Below are 13,264 nucleotides of genomic sequence, written 5' to 3'. Positions count from 1 at the left end.
TGCAAGTTTCCTAACTTACTATGTTTAACTCCAAATGTCTTCTCCTGCCCATAAAATTTAAGATTAGGTCAATTCTAATTAAGCATGACCTAGCTTACGAATTCTCTCTGCAAAATAGAACCCAAGTTAGCCCTTTATAATCGTTTCGTAATTTCTTTGGCGCTTCAAAGTTTATCTAAGACTTCCCTTTGACCCCTCATCTCAGCTTTCGATACCAGGGTTGTTTCGTCGGCTTGAGCACGACTAGTTAACTAGGACTTCTCCTTGAGACCCTGGTCGTCGCTTTCGCTACCAGGGTTGTTTCGTCGGCTTGTGCACAACTAGTTTAACTAGGACTTCTCCTTAGGCCCCTGGTCGTCGTTTTCGCTACCAGGGTTGTTTCGTCAGTCTGAGAATGACTAGTTTAACTAAAACTCCTCTTGGGGCCCCTTGTTGTTGCGCTGGCTACCAGGGTTGTTTCGTCGGCTTGAACACGAGTAATTTAACTAGGATTTCTCCTTATTCGTCGGCTTTAGCACGACTAGTTTAGACTAGGACTTCTCCTTGGGCCCCTAATCGTCGATTTCGTTACCAGGGTTGTTTCATCGGTTTGAGGACAACTAGTTTAGACTAAGACTTCTCCTTGGGCCCCTGGTCGTGGCTTGGGCTACTAGGGTTGGTTGCTCGTTTGAGCGAGGCTTAGTTGAGGGTTCGAATAGGACTCCCCCTTTAGCCTGCATTGGCAGGCCTTACAATTTCGGTGTCTGATTGGTTAAGAACTGTCAGGGCTTTTGCATTAGGGGCCTGCTTTTGCAAGGCTTACATCATTGAATCTTTATAAGGAGCCTGCATAGCAGGGCTTATGATGAGGGTTGTGTATGACTGTGAGGACTTAGTCTGTGATCTTGTCAAGGCAAGATCAAATTTGTGCCTAACGTTGTAGGACTTAATCTATGACCTTGTCTAGGCAAGGTCGGGGTTGTGCTTAACGGAGTAGGGCTTGATCTGTGAAATTGTCGAAGTAAGGTCAAATCTGTGCCTAACGGTGTAGGGCTTTATCTATGACCTTGTCAAGGCAAGGTCGGGTTTATGCCTAACAGAGTAGGGCTTGATCTTTGACCTTGTCGTAGCAAAATCAAATCTGTGCCTAATGGTGTAGGGCTTGATCTGTGATGAGAATTTGTTATTAAATTCTCAAAGCGAGTTTGATAGGTATGTGTACCTTAGAGGCCCTTTTTGGGTCTTTTGTCGAGGCTTTTTTCAGGTATTCAGCTTTCTCTGGTCGAGATAAGATGTGTTCCAACGGGGACTTTTGGTTTCTTTGAGTTCGCCTGGTTGAACTTCTTCATCCTTTGTACCTGTCATAGACAGTTCCAAAACGGTCATCTAGAATTTCAGGAATTGTTCGTTCATTGTTACCTAAAAACAAGAAGATCATTATATAGCTTTGAACACAAAGGCATATGTTAGGGGTATTGACCAATTTGCATAATTGACATGTTACTTGTTTCATAACATGTAAAGTTCCACGGAAATTATTCGCATATACTTTTCAGTTCACGGAACATCAGTATGGTTCATTTAATACATAGGTACTCAATCGTTCAGAGTAAATTTAACTATATTCCGAGTCTGTTTGAAACCTGGGGCCTTTATCTTCATGCGGTATCAAGTAGTTTTTTTTTTTTAACCTATTTTAAGTACACGTACTCTTTTAAGCTTTTTAGCAGGCATACTAACAATATAACGCACTGACCTACCGACTTAATCCCGAAATATCTAAGGAGATCTCAGTCGGTTACAGATCTGGAAGTGTTTAAGCAAGTTTGGGCTTCAAGAGTCTTAAGGGAGGAAATATCTCCTTGAAGATCTATTACCTCGGCAGGATATCTACGAAATATCCTTGAACTTAGGATATTTCTATTTATCCCAGATACAAGATAACTACGAAGGGAAACCCTAGTTCGGTTTATAAAAGGGTCTCATATCATCTTCTTCAAGGTAAGCTGAACAAGTCCAACAGACTCCACCCCCAAAAAGGATCATTCAATACTCATTCTTTTACTGCAAAGAGCACCCTGACTGGCTTGAGCGTCGGAGCCGTTTTCTTTCTTCTTCCAGGTTCCCCCTCAGATTTCTAAGAGAAGGAGCAAGAATCGAAGGCGTATCGATCATCAATACGGAATATTCGATCATAACAGAGGCTGTCATGCATCAACTCCCTTTTCATGCTGACTTAACCGGGAGCCAATTTTTGACATCAGTAGAGTTCAGTGATGTTTTTCCTAAAGATTTACCACCCGGACTACCTCCAAACAGAGGTATTGAGCACCAAATTGATTTACTACCAGGTACACCTTTGCCAAATTGTCCAGCTTATAGATGCAATTCAGAAGAGGCTAAGGAGTTGCAGAAACAAGTGCAAGAGCTGATGGATCGACGGTATGTCAGGGAGAGCATGAGTCCATATTCTGTACCAGCTCTGCTTGTACCAAAGCATCATGGGTCGATGAGGATGTGTGTAGACAGCCGAGCTATTAACAAGATAACCATCAAGTATCGTCATCCTATACCCAGGTTGGATGACATGCTAGATGAGCTGAATGGCTCAAAGGCCTTTTCAAAAATTGATCGAAGGAGTGGATATTACCAAATCAGAATAAAGAAAGGTGATGAGTGGAAGACTGCATTCAAGACGAAGAATGGATTGTTTAAATGGTTAGTCATGCCATTTGGATTATCCAATGCACCCAACACTTTCATGAGACTTATGAATCAGGTCTTGCAAGACTTATTTGGAAAGTTTGTTGTGGTTTAATTTGATGATGTTCTTGTCTACAACAAAACTGAAGAAGAGCATGCTATACATCTCAAGGTAGTTTTCAAGGTGTTGCGAAGAAACAAGCTATATGCTAAGTCAGAGAAGTGTGAGTTCTTTACTTCTAGCATTGTGTTTCTTGGTTATATTGTTTCAGATAAGGGCATTTCAGTAGATGAAAGTAAAGTTGAAGCTATAAGGAGTTGGACAGTTCCGACAACCCAATCTGATGTAAGAAGCTTTCATGGGCTTGCATCATTCTATAGACGCTTTGTGAAAAATTTCAGCACTGTCATGGCGCCGATAACTGAATGCTCGAAGAAGGACAAGTTCGAATGGAGCAGTGCTGGACAAAAGGCATTTGAAGTGGTGAAACAGAAGCTATGCGAAGCGCCTATTTTAGCACTCCCAGATTTTACTCGAGTGTTTGAAGTTGAGTGTGATGCTAGTGGAGTTGGTATAGGATCTGTTCTTCTCCAAGTACAATGTCCTCTAGCTTATTTCAGTGAGAACCTTACAGGAGAACAGAAAAACTACTCAACTTATGATGAGGAGTTTTATGCTATTGTAAGTGCTTTGACTCATTGGGAGCATTATTTGAGGCCAGGTACATTCTGATCATGAGGCACCGAAGTTCATAAACAACCAGCACAGGCTAAACAACTGACATGCTAAATGGGTAGAATTTCTACAATCCTTCTCATTTGTGTCAAAGTACAAGGCTAGAAAAACTAATATTGTTGCTGATGCGCTCTCAAGGAGGTATGCTTTAATCTCTATTCTGGATTCTCGAATTATGGGATTTGATTTGTTGAAGACTCTATATAATGAAGCCTAGACTTTGCTGAAGTCTATAATGAGTACAAAGTTACAGATTAGTACCATTTGCAAGATGAATTTCTTTTTAAAGGAAACCAGCTCTACGTGCCGAGGAGTTCTGTTCGGGAGTCGTTGATTCGTGAAGCACATGGCGGAGGTCTTTCTGGTCATTTTGGGATTAACAAAACATTGGACATGCTTCAGGAACATTTCTTTGGCCCAAGATGGTAAGAGATATTCATTCAATCATAGAACGATGTGCCATGTGTCAAAGGATGAAAAGCCATTTCCAACCAGGTCTGTACACTCCTTTACCTGTTCCAATGCAGCCCTGGGATGATGTGAGCATGGATTTTATTATGGGACTACCAACAACTCAGAGGGGAAAAGATTATATCATGGTGGTAGTTGATAGATTCAGCAAAATGGCACATTTTATTCCTTGTCACAAAAATGATGATGCTAGTATGGTTCCTGACTTGTATTTTAAGGAGGTTGTACGCCTTCATGGTATTCCTAAAACTATTGTGTCCGATCGTGATTCAAAGTTCCTGAGCTATTTCTGGAAGACTTTGTGGAGGTTACTTGGTACTAAGCTCCTTTTTAGTACTTCTTGTCATCCACAAACTGATGGTCAAACAAAAGTGACAAATAGAACTTTAACTACTCATTTGAGAGGCTTGATAAAGAAGAACTTGAAGGAATGGGATCTGAAGCTAGCTCAGGCTGGGTTTGCTTATAATAGGTCAACAAGCTACACTACAAGACGTTCACCTTTTGAGATTGTGTATGATCTTAATCCACTTACTCCTATTGATCTGATTTCAATACCTTTGGGGTTTAAGGAAAACTTTGAAGCAACAGAAAGGATAACTACAATGAAGAAGCTTCATGAGAATGTTTGGGCAGTAATTGAAAGAACTAATGAGAAGTACAGAAAAAAGGCTAACAAGAACAGGCGTGCTAAGTCTTTTGAGCCAGGAAATCTAGTCTGGTTGCACCTAAGAAAGGAGAGGTTTGCAAACAAACGCAAGTCGAAGCTGATGCCAAGAGCAGAGGGTCCTTTTAAGATACTTGAGAAAACTGGTGATAATGCTTACAAACTAGAGCTTCCAGGTGACTATGGTGTTTCGGCTACATTCAATGTAGGTAATCTTTCTCTATATTTTGAAGATGAGGAGCTCTCAGTTTTGAGGACAAATCCTTTCCAACCTGGAGAGTTTGATGCGGGAGCATCAGAGCTAGATAAACCCGAGATGACCCAAACAGCTCTGGATCCTGAAACAGTTCCAGAACAAGCAGCGCTGGAATACACAGACAAGCCTACCAACGGGCTGAGCGTTACTTTACTGAAGTTGGACCAATCAAATGGATAATTATGGTCTTTAAAGAAGATTCTCGAAGACTTGAAGAGTCATTTTCGTTTTATTAATCAGCATTAAGTTTAGTATAGTCTTTCTATATTCATGCATTTAAACTAACTTGTTCCCAACGTATCTAGCTTCTATGCATTTAGACTAGCTTTTATTTCCCCATTTAATGTATTCTCCTCTATATAATGAGGCTTATTATGAATGAAAAGCAGAGAATATTGAATTGGAAATTATAGAGTCTTTGTACTTTGGATCTGTTTAGATCAACTCCTTTATCCTCTGGTTTTGGAAAAGCCATTGGTAGTGGATTTCGAGCGTCTTTATCATCTGGTGGTGGCAACTTTATCCAGGTGTAGTGTTAGCTCAACCTGTTTCTTTATCACTTTGTGGTGGCACCTTTATCAAAGTATGGTGATCCGAATCTTCCTAGTTACCTGTTACGATTTTACATTCCCTCCGTACTCACGCTTCCGGGAAAACGCATCACAACGACCAGAGGACCTTGCAATGAGTTGTCCTAGTTAAACAGAAGACTTTAAACGCGATCCCCATTGAGGGTCGTTCGGAGAAGTCATAGTTAACCTACAAGCCTTGCAAAGGTGACCAATGGTATAAAGGGAGAAGTCCTTGCGAAGCTAGTCACGCAGAAGCAGACAAAAACAACCCTGGTAGCCCAAGATACGATAAGGGGTACGGGAGGAGTCCCGGCGAAAACTAGTTGTGCTCAAGCCAACGAAACCAGCTCTAGTAGCCCAAGTTACGACCAGAGGTTTAAGGAGAAGTCCTAGCGAAACTAGTCGAGCTCAAGCCGACGAAACTAGCTCTGATAGCCAAGCTACGACCAGAGGTTTAAGAAGAAGTCCTAAAAAACTAGTCGAGCTCAAGCCGACGAAACAACTCTGGTAGCCATGCTACGACCAGAGGTCCAAGGAGAAGTCCTAGCCAAACTAGTTGTGCTCAAGCCAATGAAAACAGTCCTGGTAGTGAAAGCAACGAGCAGGGGTTCGAGGAGAAATCCTAGCTAAATTGGTTGAGACCAGACCAATAAAAGACAGGTCTGGGAGCGATAGCCATGATCGGGGGCAAAACCAGACTCGAAAATTACTATGATTCTCAGAGTTATGCTAATTTGGGTTTTATTTTGCACAAGGAAATAGATTAGAGCATGATAGATTAAGAATAACTTTCTTTAGTTTTTGTAGGGGCGATCATTCGGAGCATGCGTAGTAAGATTAGGGATGCATTAGTAAGACTAGGGCTTTAAACAAGTAACTATTCCATGTTTGAGTATGTGCAGATAAAAACAGAATCAAAAGGAAAAGCGTCAAGAAACACCCATCATCAACTATTTACATGTTAGACGAAGAAGAAGAAACAGGAGATAGGGAGATTACATCGGAAGGGACTAGTTTTATAGAGGTCCGTATAATCACTTCCACGAGACTACCGTCCAACAAGCGAACCAAGTACCCCATCACTTCAAAGGCCACTCGTCGGCCGTCGTTCAGCACCCCTCTCTGGGAGAGTTGCAGGGGACAAAAGGGCTCGCCGAATAGAATCCCCTCTAGATTCTCAAAGACCGACAAGCCGATGAATCGGAAAACCCTGATCGGACCTTCGCCTTCAACGTCAATATGATAGCGACGGACGTAAAATCCGGGAGCAAGAAGCGTCAGGCGAAGACTAACTCTACAGTTATCACGAGGGAGAAACCCCAGGATAGACAAACTGGCCATGAAGGAACGGATGAAATTATCCACCCATCCGAGCCATATTAATAGGCCTGGGTCAGGGGGAGACGGAACGAGTAGACGGTTCAGTCGAAAAATATTAGCAAAGCAGTAAGTATGGGAGACGAATCATCGCTCCCCCACGAAAAGGTGGTCATTACTCGGAAGGTAATAAAAGATAAGGGGAGAGCCATAACAAATAGATTCATTACTCAGCTAAGTCTATTACAGAAGTAATTGCAGAAAAGGAAGCCGGAGCAACAACAGGCATTTGGGTCTATTACGGAAGAAATTGCAAAAAAAATGAAAAATTCACAAAAAAAATAGACAGGGCAAGAAAAAAATCAAAGAACGCGAAAGACTAGAAGAGCATTCCCGCAATTCTGTTGGAAAAAAATGGAGAAATTACTGGGAGCCACCTTCCAAAGAATTGCCAAGACAAGAAGACAACCAAGGGAAAATAATCCCCTTTGTCGTCATCGCCTTATCCCGAGCATCCCAATCGGAGACAGCACTGGTAACTCTACTCCTTCGCGTCATGAGGTTACCACGACCATTATGGAGAAGTCCACCCTTTACCACAACCATTATGAAGAAACATACTTCAAGCAGACAACTGATGTGAACTCGAACTAAGGTCTCATCCCGGATCTTCGACGAAAACAGAAGACAAAGAGCAAAATTGAAAAATATTTGCAAAGGGAGGATTTTCTTTCCTCTAACTCTCGATGATGAGGAGTTTAAGAACCAAAGTATGCTATTTATACTAAATGAAGAATCGCCAAAGGACTCCTTGAAAAGGGACGAATGATTATTAAAGACGAAGACCAAAACACATCTTGGGAACACGCTAGGGAATAATGATCAACAATACCCACAGCTCGAGATCATTTAGCATATGGGATAGCAGCGGATTTCAAGGAGACGTGATAGTCTCACCACTAGCAAAGCACCACATGTCCGCGCATGCCGAAAAGGTTACCGTGTACAGCAACCCAAAAGATCAGCGCCGAAAATGGGCAGTCAGAAGATCAAATACGTGACGTTGCAGAATCACGCATGAAAAGGAAATTAATTACTCGGACAGAAGTGGAAACGTGTCTCGAAAAGATGAACCACGCGCCCAACAGTCTAAGGTAGCAGAATCGCTGAGCCCTTGATGGTCCACCAAACATTCCCCCAACTGGGAGGACGACCAGTAGAAACCAACCCTGCAAACGCCCTTGACATGGACAGGTCAGCCCTGGGGTCTTCAGAGGATTAAGGGGGTCCAAACAGATCCGGCCAATGTCTTACGCCCAGAATTGGAAAGGCAGCAGCGTTCGGCGAAATATCGACCTAATACCGAATCTTCAAGAAGGATCTCAGTCGGCCACACATCTCGAAGTGTTTAAAGCCCGCTTGGACTCCACGTAACTAAAGGAGAAAACTTTTCCTCTAGTTACTATCATATCGACAAGATATCTATGAAGAATCCTTGAATTTAGGAACTTCCACTTATCAAAGATCCGAGATAGACTCTAAGAGAAACCCTAGATACTCGAGAGAGGAAACTTTCTCTTTGGTCTGACGGCAACCGCCTCACCACCGCCACTAATCAAAGTCGGCCTAAATCGCCTATAAATCCCCCCCCCCCCCCCCCCCACATCGTTCTTCAAAGGACACGATCTCTTTACCCTAAAAAGATCACCCAAAACTCAGAGTTCCCATAACTCGCCCCCCAAAAGGATAAATCAATATTCATTCTTTTACTGCAAAGAGCGCCCTCACTGGCTTGGTTTTCGAACCCTTTGCAGGTTTCCCCCCGTGGGAGCAGGCGAACATGAACAAGAGCTAGGAACGAGGAGCAGGAGCAAGGAGCAAGGTGCAGGAACAGGGAGCAACGAATAGAGCACGAAGCATAGCAGGAAGCGGAGTAGGAAGTAGAGCAGGAAGTGGAGGCACTAAGCGGATCAACACTCAACTTAACTGAACAATCACACATAACGGAGGCTGTCATGCATCAACTACCTATTTCATGCTGATCTAATGGAAAACCATTTTTTTACATCAGCAGGACCGTTTTCCCGGCCCTACCTTTAGGTAACTTCGCACGGAAGTTCCGTCATCATGCGTGGATACGTGGCGTTTCCTCAGTGGGGGAGTTGACGTGTTTCCTCGAAACCCGCTGATATCCCCTCGAATCTCACCCGTCTTGAGTTGTGCATATCATTTAGTCATTATTCCCTTAAGCGTTCCCGAGAATTGTCCGGTCTTTGCTTTAATGACCCCTCGTCTGTTTTCGAGAAGCCCTTTGGCTATTCCTTCCCAGTATAAATAACCTACTTTGGCTCTTTAACTCCTCATCATCAAAAAGCAGAGAAGGTCCTCCCTTTGCAAATATTTTTCTAACTCTTGTTCCTTATCTCCTGTTTCTACTGAAGATCCAAGATGAGGCCTCTGTTTGACTTCATACTAGCTACCTGCTTGAAGAATGTTTCCGACAATGGAGATAGTTGAGGGTGGACTCTTCCATAATGGTCGTGGTAATCTTGAAGGAGTTGAAGGAGATGCCCTTCGACTAAGGTGACAATGCGAACAATTTGTCGGATAGGACAATTGATGTGGAAGATCATCAAGTCCGATTGATTTAGGGATCGTAGAGTTGTCCCTAGAGACCAACAACGATCGTCGAATTACGAAGTAATTCGCGGCTAACTTCGATCGGATCCTACAACGGGTTACACATAAGAGTGTCAAATTGATCTAGGATATGACTAGCGGGAGTGAGATATAACAATGGGAATTTCCCATAAACATATCACAGAGGCCTAAAACGGAATTAGGCAAAGATTGACAATAAGGCCAAAAACAGGGTTTTTGGGCCTTAGCCGATTCAGGCACTTCTAGGGATCGGATTGCGCTGAAATTTTGAGGGGAGATTTCTGACATATCCAGTAGTATGAACACCTCCTCATTACGGAATTGAGAAAATATCATTAGATAATATTTTCGACTATTTCCTTAAATCTTATTCTAAAGGGTGTTTTAGAAAACCTTTGAGGAGGTGTATTCTCATTAGGGTTCTATATAAACACTTTTAGGGCAGAGAATAACGTGTGGAGTTTCTCTCTAACCTTTCTTACTCTACCATATCAAGTAGAGAGGAGAAAGTGAGCTAATTCCCATTAACTATCTATCTAGTCAAGAAGAATGGAGTTCTTCTACCAACCACCATTGGTGTGCTAGCTAACCAACAAGGTGGGAGATCAAGTTGATTGCTCGTGTCCCAAGTAGAGGAGCTACGCTTGAAGATCTTGGTCTTCTCATAAGCAATTGGAAAGGTTCGAGGGAAAACTAGCGAATAAGGTATTTATCTTTCTAGTTTTACTTAGTATTATTATGGGTTTATGCATGTGATCCTGGGAATACTAGTGTAGACATTAGATGTTTTATTTCCGCTATAAACACTAGTAGAAGGGTGTAAAACCCAACAGTGGCGTCAGAGCCTCTTGCAATTAGCCTATCTTATCTAAGTTTTAGACCAATTCCATGCTTTTCTAGATAGATTGTTGTTTTTAAAAGTGTTTTTACACAAAATTTTGATTAATTTTAAATAAGATTCAAGTATTTGTCAAAAGATTTCAAAATTTGTTCTTGAAAAGAGTTTCAAAACCTAAAATTCTGATCCAAATTGGTTTGATTCAAAGAGTTGTTTTAAGTTTTTGGAAACTTGTGAAAAACAAAGTTTGGAAATTTTAGAATTGTTCTAAAAAGAATTTGAGATATTTTAGAAGTGTTTCAAATTTTGGAAATAGCAATTTGGAATTGCAACACAAAACAAAAAAAAATATTGAAAACTATTGAGTTTTAGAAACTCAATAGTTCCGGCCAGGAAGCTTCCTGGCCGGACCAGCAGCCTGGAAGACGCGTCCCAGACTACTGGTGGACGCGTCTGGAGACGCGTCCAGCTGCTCTAGGTCGCGTCTTCCAAACACGACCAGCAGCTTAACCAGGACGCATCCGGTAGCTCTCGACCAGACGCGTCTTGGAGACGCGTCTGGGAGGTCCGAGACACCTATTGCTGGTCCGGTCCAGCACGAGATGCGTCTAGGACGCCTCCTTTTAGCGCTACTTCTCCCGCCTAACGGCTTTATTGGCGGTCTGGCTCTGTTCGTCAGAGTCTAGTCCTGATCCGATTTCTGTTCTGTTCGATGACCTTTTATTCTTGTATTCGTAGGGTCGTTGCCCATTCTGGATGAATTTGTCTAGCTCGCCCTTCCTTACCATTTCTTCGATGAGGTTTTTGAGATGTCCACAATTATCAGTTTTGTGACTGTAGCCTCGGTGAAAGGTGCACCACGCGGTCATGTCTCTGAACCCGAACTCCTCCTTATCATCGTTGGGTCTGGGAAGTTCCGCTTTTCCTTTCGGTATGAGTATCTGCAAAATTTCCTCCCTACCTTTCACCAACGGGGTATAGGTGCCAAAGTCAGATCTGGGTCTTCTGTTTCGTTCCTGTTCCCTGTGAGGCCTAACTTCCTTACGTTCTTTCTTTCGGATCAGTTCACTTTCATACGGGATGCTTGCCACCTCCTTCATTTGTTGGTAGTTTTCTTCTTTCCTGGTGAATTGTTGCACCCTCTCTATTAACTCTGCCAGAGTATCTGGTTCCTTGTCAGAGATGTCCCTGATGACATCATCCTGCCTGAGGCCTCTCAATAGGGCGGCGAAAGCAACCTTTGGCTCCAGATCGGAACCTGCACCATGAGGTTGCGAAATCTCTGCCAATAAATTTCCACGGTCTCGCTTTTTCCTTGAACCACGTTGAACAGCTCGCCGATCTTTCTTTTAATTGTGGTGCTTCCTCGGAAGGCGGCGCAAAAGACCTGGGCGAGTTGTCCAAACGATCTGATTGATCCCGGGGCCAGCGCTTGATACCATGCCTGGGCTGGTCCATTTATGATTGTAGCGAAGACTACGCACCATATGTTCTGATTGGTCGTGTATAAGTTCATTACTGCAATGTAGTTGTTGATGAACACCACTGGATCCTCCAAGCCGTGGTAATGATCTAGTTCTGGACAGTTGAATTTTTCGGCTTCTCAGATTCTAAAATCTCTCGGCAGAGATGGGGTTGGTGGATTACTGCTTTCCCCCACAACTTCTCCTTCTCTCTTTCTCGAGTTAGCTCTGCTACCTGATGTATGAGCACATCGCAGATGGTTGGGTCGTTCGTGCACCCTTCGCCAACCCCCTTCTGTTTAGGGATGTACGGTCGGTTGGGGTCTAGTGCTCCGTATTCTTCCAGGATGTTCTCCAAATGCATTTGGTCGCCAGGTTGTAAAGTCAGATCTCCGGAAGAGAATGCATTATCGGGTGAGAAAAGTCTATGTGCATATCTCCTGATTACTTCTTCTCTCTCTTCTGGTGTCGTGGTTTTTCAGTCTACCTCCGCTTTGCGGAGGCTTTCCTCTAGTTTTTTTACCTCCTCGTCCCTTCAGAGGTAGTCAGCCTTGACTTGTTCTAGCTCAACCATGAGCTCGACTATGATGCGGAGCCTGTGTGGTGACCCGCGCGAGGTGTGCTCGCCTGAAGACATGATTGCCTGAGGGACTCAGGGAAGTAGTTAGTCTGAAAAGTTTGTTAAATAAGATTCGGGTTACCCAATTTATGATTTTGCTGGAGACATGCCCTCCTTCTAGCGCCAAATGCTGATGTAAAAAAATGGCTTTCTGTTAGATCAGCATGAAATAGGTTGTTGATGCATGACAGCCTCCGTTATGTATGAATCCTCCGTTAAGTTAGGGGTTGATTAGCACTGTGTTCCTGCTTCCAGCTCGGATTCTCTTTGTTCCAGTTCCTTGCTCTTGTTCGTCTGTTCCCGGGGTGGGGAACCTGTAAAGGGTTCGAAAATCGCTCTGACGCTCAAGCCAGTCAGGGTGCTCTTTGCAGTAAAAGAATGAATATTGATTGATTCTTTTGGGGGGCGAGTTCTGAGAACTTTGAGTTTCTTGTGATCTTTTTAGGGTAAAGAGATCGTGTCCTGTGAAGGACGATGTGGGGGGCCTTATATAGGCGATGATTAGTGGCAGTGGTGAGGCGGTTGCCGTCAAACCGAAGGGAAAGTTCCCTCTCTTGAGTATCTAGGGTTTCTCTCAGAGCCTATCCCGGATCTTTGATAGGTGGAAGTTCCTAAGTTCAAGGATTCTCCATAGATATCTTGCCGGTGTGATAGACTCTAAAGGAGAAGTTTCCTCCTTTAGATACGTGGAGTCCAAGCTAGCTTAAACACTTCTATTTTTAAAGCCGACTAAGATCTTTCTAGAAGTTTCGGGATTAAGTCGATAGGTCGCTTCGCGCTGCTGTCTCGCCAGTTCTGGGCGTAAGACACGAGCCGAACCTGTGTGGACCCCCCTCACTCCTTTGAAGACTCCAAGACTGGTCTGTCCATGCCAAGGGCGTCTTGCAGGGCTGGTTTCTTATGGTCGACCTCCCAGTTAGGGAAACATTCGGTGGACCATCTGGAGCTCAACGGTCCTGCTGCCTTAAGCCAACTTGACCTT

This window comes from Eschscholzia californica, unplaced genomic scaffold (genome assembly GCF_041429995.1).
Source record: "Eschscholzia californica isolate CP2 unplaced genomic scaffold, dmEscCali1.0.p SCAF_4, whole genome shotgun sequence".
Classification (NCBI taxonomy): domain Eukaryota; kingdom Viridiplantae; phylum Streptophyta; class Magnoliopsida; order Ranunculales; family Papaveraceae; genus Eschscholzia; species Eschscholzia californica.
Note: the sequence above shows the minus strand (reverse complement) of the source record.